The sequence below is a fragment of the Cebus imitator genome, unplaced genomic scaffold (assembly GCF_001604975.1).
Source record: "Cebus imitator isolate Cc_AM_T3 unplaced genomic scaffold, Cebus_imitator-1.0 Scaffold196, whole genome shotgun sequence".
Taxonomy (NCBI): Eukaryota; Metazoa; Chordata; class Mammalia; order Primates; family Cebidae; genus Cebus; species Cebus imitator.
The window spans coordinates 1,177,510-1,192,488 of NW_016107511.1; the positions used below are offsets into that span (position 1 = coordinate 1,177,510).

The following is a 14,979-nucleotide window of genomic DNA, read 5'->3' on the forward strand; positions in this document are numbered from 1 at the left end:
TGTCCTCCTAAAATTCTGGGAATATGGGCGTGAGCCACTGCACCTAGCCTGAGGTAGTATTTTTTAAAATAATTGGTCACCATAATGTAGAGTCTAATTAATGTGCTATCTGCTATAATCCATATTAATTGCAGGTATTATCTCTGCTAAAATATACTAAGGTGAGCCAGAGCAAGCAGCAGCTCCTGGCCTGCTGGAGGATCAGCCCCTGCCCTCTGTTCCTGTGTCAGGCCTGAGCTAGCTCACAGCCAGGTGGCAACTCATTTGCTGGAACCAACATGCAAATAAGCTGTTTTATTCACTCTACCCACTCTGCCCCAGAAAATAAAAAGTTTATACCGTGTTCTTTCAGAGGATGATTTTCTAAATGAATTCAATAGGAAATAAATAACAGAAACAATTTACCACAACAGGTAATATCCTATAGTGACATTTGTTGTTGTACAGTCACTATTATCTCTTAGAACCAAAAATACCCAGATATTGTGACCTAAAATCTAATCCTTCAAGATATTTCAATAAATTAATTAGCAATGCCAAGTAAATATAGTAACTGCTGCATGTCTGTATTATTTTTGGAGATATAAAATGTTTTACCCAGTTAAGAGTTCAAAGAAGAGTTTTATTTCAAATTAGCATTTACAAGATGTAATTGACTGTGGACACCTTTTTACATAAAATTTATCAGCACTTATGGTAGAATTAGTTCAGAAGAGAAGCACATCTGTAAGTAAATGTTCAGTACAAGCAGGCCAAATATGAAATAACTCCATTTTATAGCCAACCAAACCTCTATAAATCAGTTAAAATCTGGAACTTGCTCATTTAGTCACTTAATAACCTCTTTAAAGATCTTCATTTTTTTTTAGAATTGCATCAATCACCTGATAACTTTTGAAATCATTTTATAGGTTTTATATTAAAAAAAATAGACCATTTATTTGTTTTTACATACAGATCATGACATTCAAGGTTGGATTTGGCTGAGCACCCATCCACTCCAACCCCATCATTATCTGTCCAGCCTCTTTGCCACTCTTTATTCTCTATACATTGGAGATCTATATCCATTATTTCAGTTTCCTAAACCCACTGAGTTCTTCCATCAATTGCCGTTTCCTCTGCTTGGAATGTGGTCATTCCCTTTCTCTTTGCAGAACTGGCTTCTATAAAGCTGCACATAAACTAGCATCATAAGACAGAATTTGAATTTTCAGTGTGACGTCAGCAAGATGGTGAAATAGGCATTTCTAACACTCATCTGCTCACAGAGAAATCAATATGAACAACCATTCATGAATGAAAATACCTTTGCAAGAGCTAAGGAATCCAAGTCAGAGATTATAGCATCTGGATAGAGTACAGAAATAAGAAAAGGCACATTGAGTAGGGTAAGAAGGACAGTATTGAATTACCCATGTGACATCTACCACAAGCTTGCATAGCACAGTGCAGAGAGAGATACCTTCTGCATGGGGAAAGGAAAGTGAAGTGAATGCCTGGCCCCCATTGTTCCAAGAGGTGGTGGTTCCAAGACCACTTTAATGGTCTCAGACACCAGGCCTGTTCTCATGGAATGAGGTACCAGGCCTATCCCAGTGTGCCCTAATGCCAGACTGATCCCTGTGGACTCAGTATGAGGCTCATTCTGACAGACTTAGTTCCAGACTTGCCCCAGTATCAGGTCAGCCTTTGCATCCCCAAGATGTAGGCCAATACCCGCACTAAGTTAGCCCCTGTGGCCCCAGGATCTAGACCAACCCTGTGGCCTCCAAGCTCCAGACCAGCTCACATGACCTCAGGCAACAGGCTTATCCAGAGCCATGCTGGCACCCATACCTTCAGCTCCAGTCTCTCGCAGCTTCAGGCTCCAGTCCTGTCCCAGCATAAGGCCAACCCCTATGGACCCAATTCTAGGCCTGTTTTCATGGTCTTAGGTATTAGACTTTTCCCAGTGGAATGAGGTATGGTGCCTGTCTCAGTTGACCCTAGGACCAGGCTGCTGCCATAGATTCTAAACTGAACCCAGCCTCACAAACTCAGGTTCTGGGCCCACCTAGTACCAGAATATCCCCTATGAACTCAGGTTCAAGGCCCACCCCAGTGTCAGATTGGCCTTATAGACTCAGGCTCCAGGCCTATCCCTGAAGAACAAGTCTACTCCAGGAGGCTCTGGTACCAGGCCAGTGCCCTCAGACCCAGGAGCCAGTCCACTCCCATAGACCCAGGATCCACTCATCTATTTAGACCCATGCTCATCATCCACTTGAGTGTACCCAGGCTGTAGGCCTGCCCCCATAGGTCAAGGGACTAGGCCAACCTTTGTGAACTCAACAGCTAGGCCCACATGCCCACTGACCCAGGCACCAGGCCAGCCCACTAAAATAATCCCTCCCATGAACCTTGCCAGTTGGTCTTCCCAGAATCTCTGGACAAGGTGGCTGTTAAAGGGATTTCCCACTGAAGTATTTCTAAAGACTATAAGAGGTGCCTACTTCTTCAAATATGAATACACTAATGTAAAGCCACAAGGAACATAAATAATCGGGGAAACACGGCATCACAAAAAGAATATAAAACCCATCACAAACCTAAAGAAATGGAGATCTATGAACTTCCTGAAGAGGAATTCAAACTAATTGGCTTGAAGAAGCTCAATGAACAAGAGAAGACACAGTCAACTAAATGAAATCAGGAAAACAATGCATGAATAAAATGAAAAGTTCAACAAAGAGAAAACATTAAAAAATAACCAAACAGAAATTCTGAAGCTGACGAACATAATGACTGAACTGAAAACTTTCGGAGAGCTTCAACAGCAAACTCGATAAAGCAGCAGAAAGAGTCAGTGAGCTCAAATGCTGCTCATTTGGAATTAACCAGAGGAACAAAAGAAAGAGAATGAAAATAGTAAGGAAAATCTACAGGATTTATGGACCACCATGAAGCAAACCTATACATGCATGATGAAAGTCCCAGAAAAAGCAGAGAAAGAGGGAAAAAGCTTCTTTAAGAAAATAATAACAGAAAACTTCCCAAATCTGGAGATAAATGAAAATCCAGACCCATGAGTTCAAAGAATCTCAAATAGATTAAACATAAAGAGATCATCACAAAGACACTTTATAATCAAATTGAAAACTTTTCCTCTAACATCAGGAACAAGGCAAGGATGCCCACTCTTATCACTTTTATTCAACATACAAATAGGTGTCCTAGCCAACAAGAAAAATAAAAGATGTCCAGTTTGGAAACAAAGAAGTTAAATTGTCTATTTTGCAGATGACATGATCTAAAATATAAAAACCCCTAAAGACTTCACCAAAAATTGTTAGAGCTAGTACAAAAATTCAATAAAGTTGCAGAATACACAATTAACATAAAAAAGTGTTTCTATGTTAATAACAAATAACCCGAATAAGAAAACAATTTTTTTTGCTGGTAACACCTTTTTAATGGGTCAAAGTAACTGTACAGTTCATTATATTCTTCCTGAGAATAATTTATATTCCCCAACAAACTAAAGGGAGGGAATATTTTTTCAAAATTAACAGAATGGATGGTGTAATTGGACATCAAAAGAAAACCAAATTCCTGTTTTGCTTCATTCTCTCCTGGGAAGACAGATACAAGGAAGGGTTAGTTAACTCCAGTGGCTGTAAAATAGTCAACATCGCTTTAATCTTTCTTTATAAATTATATAAAAATGGAAAAAGGGGATGGTTCCAGAACTTCTCCTCATTGCAGTTTGGAGGTGCTCTGGTATAAAGCATTTCTGCTTCCGAGAGAAATAACATTGCTACAAAAAAAAACGGCACATTATTCTGTGAAAAAAGACAAGAGTTTTTAGTTGTGTTCTACAACTAGTTCCCAACCAAATGCTTCACATATTCACACGAAAGTAAAAGGCAGGTAAGACAAAAATGGCTGTAGTTTTTTTCTGAAATAACTCAAGTTTCCAAAATATAGCTTTTATATTCTTTGTAAAATGGGATTAGCATATTGCAACTGAAGGGTGTTCTAACAAACAAAAGTTCCAGTCTGGATAATAATTCTATGGTAGACAGAAGAATTCTCAGCCTCTTGGGTTCCTGGAATTCTTTACTTCATGTTCGCCTCTTTCACTATGCAGCTAAGGTAGCTTAGGAATTAAGATGTTACCCCTGAGCCATCCCCATCCAAACATATCTTAATGTGAACATAAACTGTTCTTCATGATGCTTAAAAGCTTACATACAATTTTGATTCTTAGAAAATGCCACATTTTGGATCCTGGACTTTTCTGAGGATCATGATTGAAAATAAACAAAACAAAAAATGAACCCAAATCAAAGTGTGTTTACATTTATATGAGAAAGATTTTCAACCAGATGGTCATCAGAAAAGTTGGAGCTGTAAGTGCTGGCAACCAAGGATATAGGGTTAATTCCTCACTGCTGGTGGAAGGCTAGAGAACATCTTCAAAAGAGGGTAGCAAGACATGCTCCCAAGGGAGGCTCAGTGTGGTCTCATCTGCCCAAGCATTTTCAGTCTTGCTTGGTCAGTGACATCAAGTAAGTTTTTGGCATCCACAGCCAGGGCGTGAGCAGCAGTCGGCATTTGCTTTTTGTACTCTTGCTGGAGGCTGGTCACGACATACTGCTGGGCCCGTTTCATCTTGTTGATTAGCTCATCCAGGTCAGAGTTCAATAGTTTCTGTGCCATCTCCATCTCTCGGCGGGTGCTGGCTGGGAGGAGGGGAATGGTCTCATCCACAGTGGCCAATAACGTCCTTGGGGCCAAGCCAACTTCCTTCACCATAGGGACATATTCCTCTGGTGGGGCCAGCTGGATTTTACTGGACATCTCGATGACAGCTTTCACCAGGCCCGTCACATTCTCATACATCTTATCATTTGACTGGTCCAGCTTGGCAGTAGGTGGGGGGCTGATTTCCTGGGGCTAAAGCCTCCATGGCTTGACACCCTTGTTGCAGCTGTCCCTAGGGCTGCTGAGGCTGGCAAGGCTTCCCAGGTGACCAGGGGCTCCAGGGTGAGGTGGTTTCTTTGGTGGAGCTGCAGGATCTGGTTTACCCACAGGCTGATATATATGTTGGTTTCCAGTCGGACCCTGAAGACTTCCATCCTCCCTGTCAATGCTGCCTCAAGAGAGTCTCACATCAGGTTTCAGAAATCTTTCCTCTTTTTCCAGCCAGCGCTAATCTTCTTCCATTTCCTGTTGCTGTTAGATTAGCCTCTCTTCCATCAGGTGGGTTGGCAACACTTGCCCAATCCCTCACAGGTCCAATGCTGTAGAGTCCTCCACATTGGGCTGCCACATTCATATCTCCTGAGGTCTATGACTCCATGAATCTGCTTGGTCCAAAAGAGATGCCTGACCTGGATAGATGCTGCCAGCCATAGCTGTGATTCCATGTGAACCAGGGTAGCCAGAGACCTGGTAATGATTGATTTGCACCATGTGCTGTGGGCTGGGATAAAATTCTTCACTGGATCTCGGACTAGGATACCCTGGTCTGCTGGGCTTGGGCGGCACGTCATCACACCCTCCAGAGTCCCAGGACACTGTAGCCTGTCTTCTGGACTCCATCCTCGTGCGTTCTTCTTGCCGAGTCTTCTCTTCCTCCAGGATTGTGCTGAGCTGAGCTTTAAGTTCAGTAAACCTGGGCCGCCTGCTGGGGTCATAGGCCCAGCATTTCGTCATAAGGCTGTAGAGGGTAGGAGGACAATTTGGAGGCACTGGTAGTCCTTCCCCATTTTCAATTCGACCGATTACATCATTGTTCTTCAGTCCTTGAAAAGGCTTTACACCATGCATCAGTATCTCCCACATACATAAACCAAACATCCATACATAACTAGCTGAGGTAAAATGTCGAAAATTGATTGACTCTGGAGCCATCCATTTAATAGGCAATTTTCCTTTGGAAGCTTTGTAGTAAGTTCCATATATCGGGATAATCCAAAGTCTCCTAATTTTACACAATCATTTGAGGACACTAGAACATTCCGAGCAGCAATGCCCCTGTGTACAAATCTTTTGGTCTCTAGATATGCAAGAGCTGTGCTAAGCTGATAGGTATACAGGATCAAGGATGCTAGATCCAAACTGTATTTCCTTACTTGCAAAAATGACCTCAGCTCTCCAAGTGTGCATAGCTCCATGATTATCCAGACAGGATTCTCTGTGATGACTCCAATCAGCTTCACAATATGAGGATGGTCAAACTGATGCATTGTTAAGGCTTCTTGAAGAAATTTCTTCCTCACGGTGTCTGAAGTATAGTTTTTACATGTTTTAATTGCAACTGCCAAAGCTGGATTCTCTGGACTGATATAAACGCCTTGATGTACATCTCCAAATTGGCCTTCTCCAATACATCATCCAGTTCTATTCTTTCTCTTTGAATCTCATAATCTCTGGTTGAGGGCATGGTGTAAGTATCTTCTTCATCTATAATCTCAGCATAATCATCTGTTTCTGACACATCAGAGACGGCATGTGTCCGCATGCCTTGCTTTTCACTGTTGGCCAGCTTTGGTATTGATGGCAAAGCCCGTTCACCTTCTTTCTGGGGTCTGATGATAAATGACTGCGAGGCTCCATTCACCAGTCAGCAGTACCCATCTATCAGGTCAGCCATATTCTCTGCAATGGTTAGGGATGGTGCCGTCACTGTCAGAGGCTCGGGTGCACCTGCTATTTTTAGTTTTAGCATTCCTTTTCTGTCCTTGTCTTCACTGTTTGAATACTGAATGGTTTGCACTTGATTGAAGTCAGCAAGATGTGTGGAATTACAGCCCTTGTCCGTTAGGTAACTGATTCCTTCTTCCGGGCTGATTGCCAGTTCCACTGAAATAATCCAGCTTGAACCAAGAGCACACTTGAAGCATTCCTTATCAAATCTGTACACTGGAGACAGGATCTCAAAGAATTTCAGAATATTCTCTTCTCTATTAAGGTTGGCGAATTGTCTAAATGTTTGTTGAATCAGTTTTCTTAGTGTTTTGCCCTTGACAGAATCCAGTAAACTCTGAGGAAAAAATTGCTTTAAACCAACATCTTTTTCTAATACTTCATAGTTAGACTTCTTTTCTAACTATGAAGTATCTTCCTGCATCTCCCAGTATGATCACCGTATTTCTAGAACACCCAACTTCAAAGCAATTTCCTGGTCCACTTGATCAGCTATCTCTAACATAATCACTCTTCGCCTGCTGATAGAAGAAATTCAAAGTTGGTTTATCTTCAGTAAACTGGTTTAGAAATCCTTTTGGCAAATAACGAATTCTCAATTCATATTTCCACTCCTCTGGTGGGTGGGCAAGCTCATACTTCTCCCTCACACTGGAGACGCCCATATCCACGTGAAGCCAGTGAACCTCCTCTGACTGCAGGTGACCTAGGCGGAATCCATAGCAGGCCATATGCTTTACTTTGTGATTGTCCACTATCTTCTGAATGATGCCCCTGACATCAGTAGCATCTCCATGCCTGATAATACTGGCCCAGGTGGTTGGCTCACTATTGCTTTCAAAATAACGAAAGACCTTTAATACTCGCTCCATCGCACCAGGAGAACGTTCTATACCAGTACCCAGGTGAGTCTTAGTACTCGAATTTGGTGTGTGATTCAAGTTGGGGTCAAGATAAGCAGCTGCCGTTATTTTGCTAGATGCTAAGTATCTGTCATATCTGGGATGCAAATGTGGGGGGCCTTCTTGCCTCACTGCACCCGACCAACGCTGTTGTTATGTTTCAGGAGCATCTTTAGTTGACAGCTCAGAAGGCCACAATAACTCTGAAGAAATCAAATGACAATTTAAAAAAAATAATTGTAGTTTGTCTTTCCTCTTTCCATTGCAGTCAAAGAGAACTCGGACCGCGCCAAAAGGCAAAGGCAGACAACAACCGGGTGGCGCAGGGCTAAGGCAGCCGCGCTCCCTCCCACGCCTCCCGCGGCAGGTGCACAGCGGTCCTGACCTGGCTGCGGCGGCGACAGCGGCGGGCTCGCCCCCTCGGGGCCGTGCTGAGTCTGTGTGGGCCCGCGCGAGTGCGCGGTAGCCGGCTGAAGCGCGCGCCCTCCCTCGGCAGCGCCGCTGGGCCCAGTCTCAGTCGAATACGAAATTTTTAAAATCAATCACATTTACAATGCATCATAGCCACATACTTTGACATAAATTTAATCAATAAGGTAAAAGATGTGTACATTGAAAACTATAAAATATTGATGAAAGAATTAAATAATAAATGAAATAATAAATGAATTAAACAATAAATGAAAACAGTATCCTGTGATAATGGATTGAAAGATTTAATATTGTCAAAATGTACATACTACTCACCATGATCTATGGATTCAATGAAATCCTTATCTAACTTACAATGTCATTTTTCACAGAAACACAAATAACAATGTTAAACTTATATGGAACCACAATAGATTCCAAATAGCCAAAGCAATTTTAAGCAAGAAGGACAAAACAGTATAAATTATACTACCTGATTTTATAATATATTACAAAGTTATAGCCATCAAACACGATGGTATTGGCATGTGTCAGAGGTATAGACCATTCAACAGAACAGAGAGCTCAGAAACAAATCCATGTAATTACAGCAAATTGATCTTTAGCAAAGGTGCTAAGAACCTAGAATGGAAAACAGTCTTTTCAGCAAAAGGTGTAGGAAAAACTGGTATCAACATGCAGAAGAATGAAATTGGATCCTTATCTCATACCACATGCAAAAATCAACTCAAATGGATTAATTACTTAAACATAACACCTAACAATGTATGAATACTAAGGGAAAACCCTTCTAAACATTATTCTGTGGAATAAATTTTTGGATATGATTCCAAAAGCACAGGTAACAAAAGCAAAAATAGACAAATGGGATTACATCAAACCAAAAAATTTCTTCACAGCAAAGGAAATAATCAACAAAGTACAGAAACAACTTACAGAATGGGAGAAAATATTTGCAAACCATACATCTGGTAAGGGGTCAGTATCCAATGCACATACTAAAATCAAGCAACTCAATATCAAGAAAACAAATAACCTAGTTTTAAAAATGGACAAGAGACTTAAGTAGACATTTCTCCAAAGAATATATCTACTTGGCCAACAAGTGAATGAAAAAATGCTCAAAATTATGTGTCATCAGAAAAAAAGCAAATCAAACCACAGCAAGATATAATTTCATATTTCTAGAATGGCTACTGTAAAAAAGATTAAAGACAAGTGTTGATGAAGATGTGGAGTAATGGAAACCCTTGTACACTGTTGGTGAGAATGTTAGTTAATACCGCCATTATGGAAAACAGTATAGGTTTCTGTGATGACTGGTTCTTCTAAAACAGGTTTCTTAAAAAATTAAAAATAAACTACCATATCATTAAGCAATACCACTACTGGTTATATATCCAATGGAAATGAAGTCATTATCTCGAAGAGATATCTGCACTCCCGTACTCATTACAACATTATTCATTATAGTTAAAATATGGAAACAACCTGAGTGTCTGTCAACAAGTGATTGGATAAATAAAATGTAGCATATGTGTAACGTGGAATATTATTCAGTCCTGAAAAGGAAGGAAATCTTCCCATTTGTGACAATGGATGAATCTGGAGGACATCATAGTGAGTGAAATAAACCAGGCACAGAAAGACAAATGCTGAACGATCTTATTTATAAATGCAATCTAAAAAGGAAAAAAAAAAGTGAAACCCACAGAAGCAGACAGTAGGATGGTAGTTGCCAGGGAATAGAAGATGGGAAAAATGGGGAAATGTTGGCTACTGGGTACAAAGTTTCAGTTATACAGGATAAATAATTTCTGGAGATTTTATTTACAGTATGGTGACTATAGTTAACACTGTATTATACACTTGAAATTTGCTGAAAGTAGATCTCAAATGTTCTCACCACACACATACACACACACACACACACATGGTGACTATTTGAGGTGATGTGTATGTTAATTAGCTTGGTAGTGGTATTATTTCACAATATATATGCGTATCAAAACATCAGATTTTATACCTTAAATATACACAACTCTGTTTACATGTCCCTGGCTCTGCTTTCCTGGACACAAGCTGCCTGCCTCTAGGAAGATGCCAACACTCTGCCCATAGTCTCACTACACCATTTCCTTACAACCCTGAAAATCATTTATACTTGCTTGTTTATTAAGTTGTTTCCTTGTTATTGTCTCTTCCTCATTGGATAAATAGCTGATTTATTTTTCTTGAGGTGAAGGCTTGCTCTTGTCACCCAGGCTGGAGTGCAATGGCACAATCTCGGCTCACTGCAATCTCTGCCTCCCAGGTTCAAGAGATTCTCATTCTCAGCCTCCTGAGTAGCTGGGATTATAGACACCTGCCATCACATCTGGCTAATTTTTTTGTATTTTTAGCAGAGATAGGGTTTCACCATGTTGGCCAGGCTGGCCTCAAAATCCTGACCTCAAGTGATCTGCCTGCCTCAGCCTCCCAAAGTGCTGGGGATTACAGGTGTGAGCCACCACGCCTGGCCAGGTAGCTGATATAATAGCCCGATGTCTTTCTTCACTGCTCTACCAAAGTATCCAGCATAGTGTCTGGCACACAGTTGGCCACTGGGTGATGATTTGTTGAACGGGGAGTTAATTATGTAGAGAATTAGGAATTGATCCAGGAGTATCTTTTGGAGATAGTCTCCAGTGTCTGAAGCTAAGAATGATCTGAGAAAACTGAAGCATGGACTAAAAAGTAGTGCTGAATGAAGCTAAGAAAAAATGTAATGTGGTTGTCAGTCTTCTGAATCTTCTGTTTATCAGGCCAAGCATCCTGTGTGTAAAAGTTCAGTCTTTCAGAATCCAAAAGTCACTCACTGGGCTCAGGCATGACTAAAGATTCTATCATATAAAAAGCAAGGATGATAACTCAACTCTTCTGTAAATTCAGTCCCTTCACCCACAGCATGAAGTGATTGAATGAGGAGATCTAAGATGTCATCTGGCTTTGACAGGCTATGTTGAAATAACTTTAAATTGGGAAATTCTCCGATTTAAAAGGGGATTTTCTTCTCTGACGTAAGCCTGCCAGACATCTTTTATTTTAATTGGGACACTATCCTCATGCCAAATGCCTGCCATGTAGATATCACCCCATTGTAATAGACAGAGCTACATGCAGACCTCCCAGAGAAACAGGTCATGCTGAAGCTGGCCTACTTCAAGAGGTTCTACTGTGACTGTCACAATAGATATGGACATGGGACCTGGACAGGCAAAAAGATCAGCTGAATGATGTTAAAAGTGTTGGTAACTAGGGTAGGATGCAATAGTCCACACTAGCTCTTTGTGTATATTTTATATTACAATCTTAAATCATTTAACACTTTATCTTATTTTTCCTAATTCATATTTCAACTCCTAGAATTTTACCTTAATTTGGTCTAGCCATTCTAACTACCACTTTACCTAGCCAATAACAATAGCTATGGCCATTTCTTTCTTTCCTCTTCCCCCCTTTTCTATTAAAATACTCTTTACTTTTATTTGTCTCCAGGAGAAAAAGAAGATCTCAATTTTGCTCAGCAAATAAAAGTTACTTTTGAAGCGTAAATTAGTTGTTTTATTCACAAATCATTTGAGTATTTACTAGCATTTTACTAGGCAGTGTGGAAGACAAATACAATAGTAACAGCCATTTTAAACGATTTTTTTAAAAATGCCGAACGCCATGCTAAATATTTTACATTCAATAGCTCAGATTCTTGCAACAGCTCTATGAGTAAAATATCATTGTCTCAATTTAAGAGGAGGAACATTATTTTTCCAGCAGATGGGTGAGGTCACACAGCAAGGAACAGACAGAGCTATATTAAAACCCAGGTTTGTCTAATGGTCAAACCTGGACTGGAGACCACCTAGGAAACTCCAGACTAGAAACTACACACTCAGCAGCAAATCAGTCTTGTATAGTCAAGAATCTGACAGTTGATATTCTTTTCCTATAATAAAATCTGGTTATGCGGACAACTTTCAACAAACACGTCCTCTGCTAACCTTATGGTTGCACTTTCCTCACAATTTTTTCAACCCTTCATGTGTACAGGATTTTGGGTTTGGCCAGTAAACCCTGACGCAGTGATGGATGAACAAATGTACTCAGACACAGATATTCAGTGAAGGAGTGGGCATAAGGATCTAGGCCTCTCACAGAGTCAGCAGCTGCAGCCTCCATCAGTCAGCGAAGGTCGAATTTATTTAGTACAGATTAAATGACAAAGGTTTTGAGTAAACACCACTAGATGGTAATTGACCTTCCCAATCCCCTGGAGCAGAGAGCCATTTCCCCACACATATGATTAAAGGTTGGTCCTAGGTTCACCTGAGTAAACAAGCTATTTAGATAAATTCCTCTACATTCCTATGTATTTATGCCCTAAGCTTTTAAGATAATCAGTTGCCTTCAGTCAGACCTTTTACTGAAGCTATGCAAACCTCCCAACCTTCCAAGAAGGTTTGTGCCTATTTCCTATAAGTTTATAATTTCTCTTACAACTTTTCCCACCACCCTGACTGAACCTCTACACAGGGTGAGAGTAGAATTCTGTCTAGAATAGCTTTAAGATGCACACAGCATTGACTTATGTCAGCTGCTCCAAGAAAATGAGAGGTAATGGGGACATCAAAATGTATTAAGGAGCATTTCTCTAAGTCTGAGAAATTATGCAAGAGCCCAACAGAATCAGTTTCAATATCAGAGAAATGCATTCTGAAAAAAAAAAAATTAACTTCTGATGAATGTATTCTGAAGAAATACTTCTGAATTCACTATTTTCCTCTTACTGAGTTTTTCATTTTAAATTACTAGATTTTTCACTGGACATGGAAAAAGGGAATAAATTTCCCACATTCTTCACCTGGAAGATTTTTGTTTAACTAATGATTGGCAAGTGGAGAAGATATATTTAAACCTGCCCTTTCTCTTTGAATGCAGGACAGAAAGAGATATTCTCCACTTGCAATTTAGTGTGTTTGCAGATAATTTTCTTATATATGTTTATTTAGGAGGACAACTTGCATTTTCAGTGAAAAAGAGACATTTGGCTGAAAAGAAATATTACTTCTGGGCAACAGCATGTATTATTGAAGAATGCAGGCTTTAAAAAAATTAAAAGATTGTATTTTTAGAGGAGTTTGAGGCTTACAGAAAATTAAATAGATAATACCATGATTTCCATATACCTCCTCTCCCCCCCACCACAGTTTCCCATATTATTTATGTCTTGCATCAGTGTGATACATTGCTACAAATGATGAGCCAATACTGACAAAACACTAAGTAAAGTCAATAGTTTGCCTTAGGGTTCATTCTTTGTATTGTACAGGTCCATGGGTTTTATACAAATGCATAATGTTATGTATCTACTGCTACTGTATCATACAGAATAGCTTCACTGGCCTAAAAATCCCCTGTGCACCACCTATTCATTTCTTTCCTCCTCTGCACGCACAACGTGGCAATGACTGACATTTTAATGTTTCTAGAATTGTTCCTTTTCTAGAATGCCATATCATTGAAATCATACAGTATATTGTCTTTTCACACTGACTTCTTTCACTGAGCAGTGTGCATTTAGGGTTTGCCAAGTCTTTTCATGGCTTGAAAATTAATGTTTTTACTGCTGACTAATATTCTAGTGTGTATATGGCAAGTTTGTTTATCTTTACATATTTTGAACGATGATTGGTTGCTTCCAATTTTTAGCAATTATGAATGAAGGTGCAATAAGCATTTATATGCTGCTTTTGTGTGGACATGTGTTTTCAACCCCTTTAGATAAATACCTAGGAGTGAAATTGTTGAATCATATGGCAAGACTCAAACTGTGTTCCAAAGTGGTTGCATCATTTTGAATTCCCACCAGAAATGAATGACAGTTTCTGGTGCTTCACATCCTTGTCAGAAATTAGTATTGTCAGTTTTTTTTTTTTTTAATTTTAGCCATTCTAATAGGTGTATAGCATCTCAGTACTGTTTTAATTCGCAATTACCTAGTGACATACAATGTTGAGCAACTTATAAATGTTTATTTGCCATATGTATAACATCATTGGTGAGGTATCTATTCAGATATTGTTTTTTGTTGTTGTTGTTGTTTTAATTTAAGAGTTCTTTGTATATTTTGGATATAAATCCTTTATCAGATATCTGTTTGGCAAAAATGCTTCCTAATTTTTTGCCTCTCCATTCTCTAAATAATCTCAGAAATTTCTAATTTTAATGAAATTTGCCTTTTAAAAAAATTTTATAGATTAAGGATTCGGTGTTGGATGTAAAAAGTCACTGCCAAACAAAAGGTCACCTATGAAGTAGTCCCAGCTACTCCAGAGGGTAAGGCAAGAGGATCACGTAAGCTCCTGAGCTCGAAGCTGCAGTGAGTCATGATGGTGCCAACCACACTCCAGCCTGGGCAACAGAGTGAGATCTCAACTCAAAAAAAAAAAAAAAAAAAAGAAAAAGTCATGTAGATCTTCTCCTATGTTATCTTATAGAGATTTTACAGTTTGGAGTTTAAATTTTGGCCTGTGATACATTTAAATTAATTTTTGTGAAATGTATAAAGTCTGTGTTTAGATTCGATTTTTTGGTATGTGAATGTCCAGCTGTTCCAGCATAAACTCTTGAAAAGACTTTTTGTCCATTGAATTTTCCTTGCTACTTTGTCAAAGATCTGTCGACTATGGTTGTGTGCATCTATTTATAAATTCATTCTGTATTCTGTTTTCTTGACCTGTTTGTCTATACAGTCACCAAAACCACTCTGTCTACAGATTACTGTAGCTTTACAGTAAGTCTTGAAGTTGGGTGATATATATTCTCTGACTTCGCTATTTTCCTTCAACATTGTGTTGACTATTATAGGTATTTTACATTTTCATATACATTTTAGAATCAGTCTAATGATATT

At 39.5% G+C, this 14,979-nt stretch overlaps 1 pseudogene across 1 annotated transcript; it reads right to left on the reverse strand.

The window, feature by feature from the left end:
• Positions 1-4,393: 4,393 nt before the first annotated feature.
• Positions 4,394-7,746, reverse strand: LOC108317004 (annotated as a pseudogene). The gene has a single exon (XR_001830547.2). The product of XR_001830547.2 is annotated as a focal adhesion kinase 1-like (transcript).
• Positions 7,747-14,979: the final 7,233 nt, after the last annotated feature.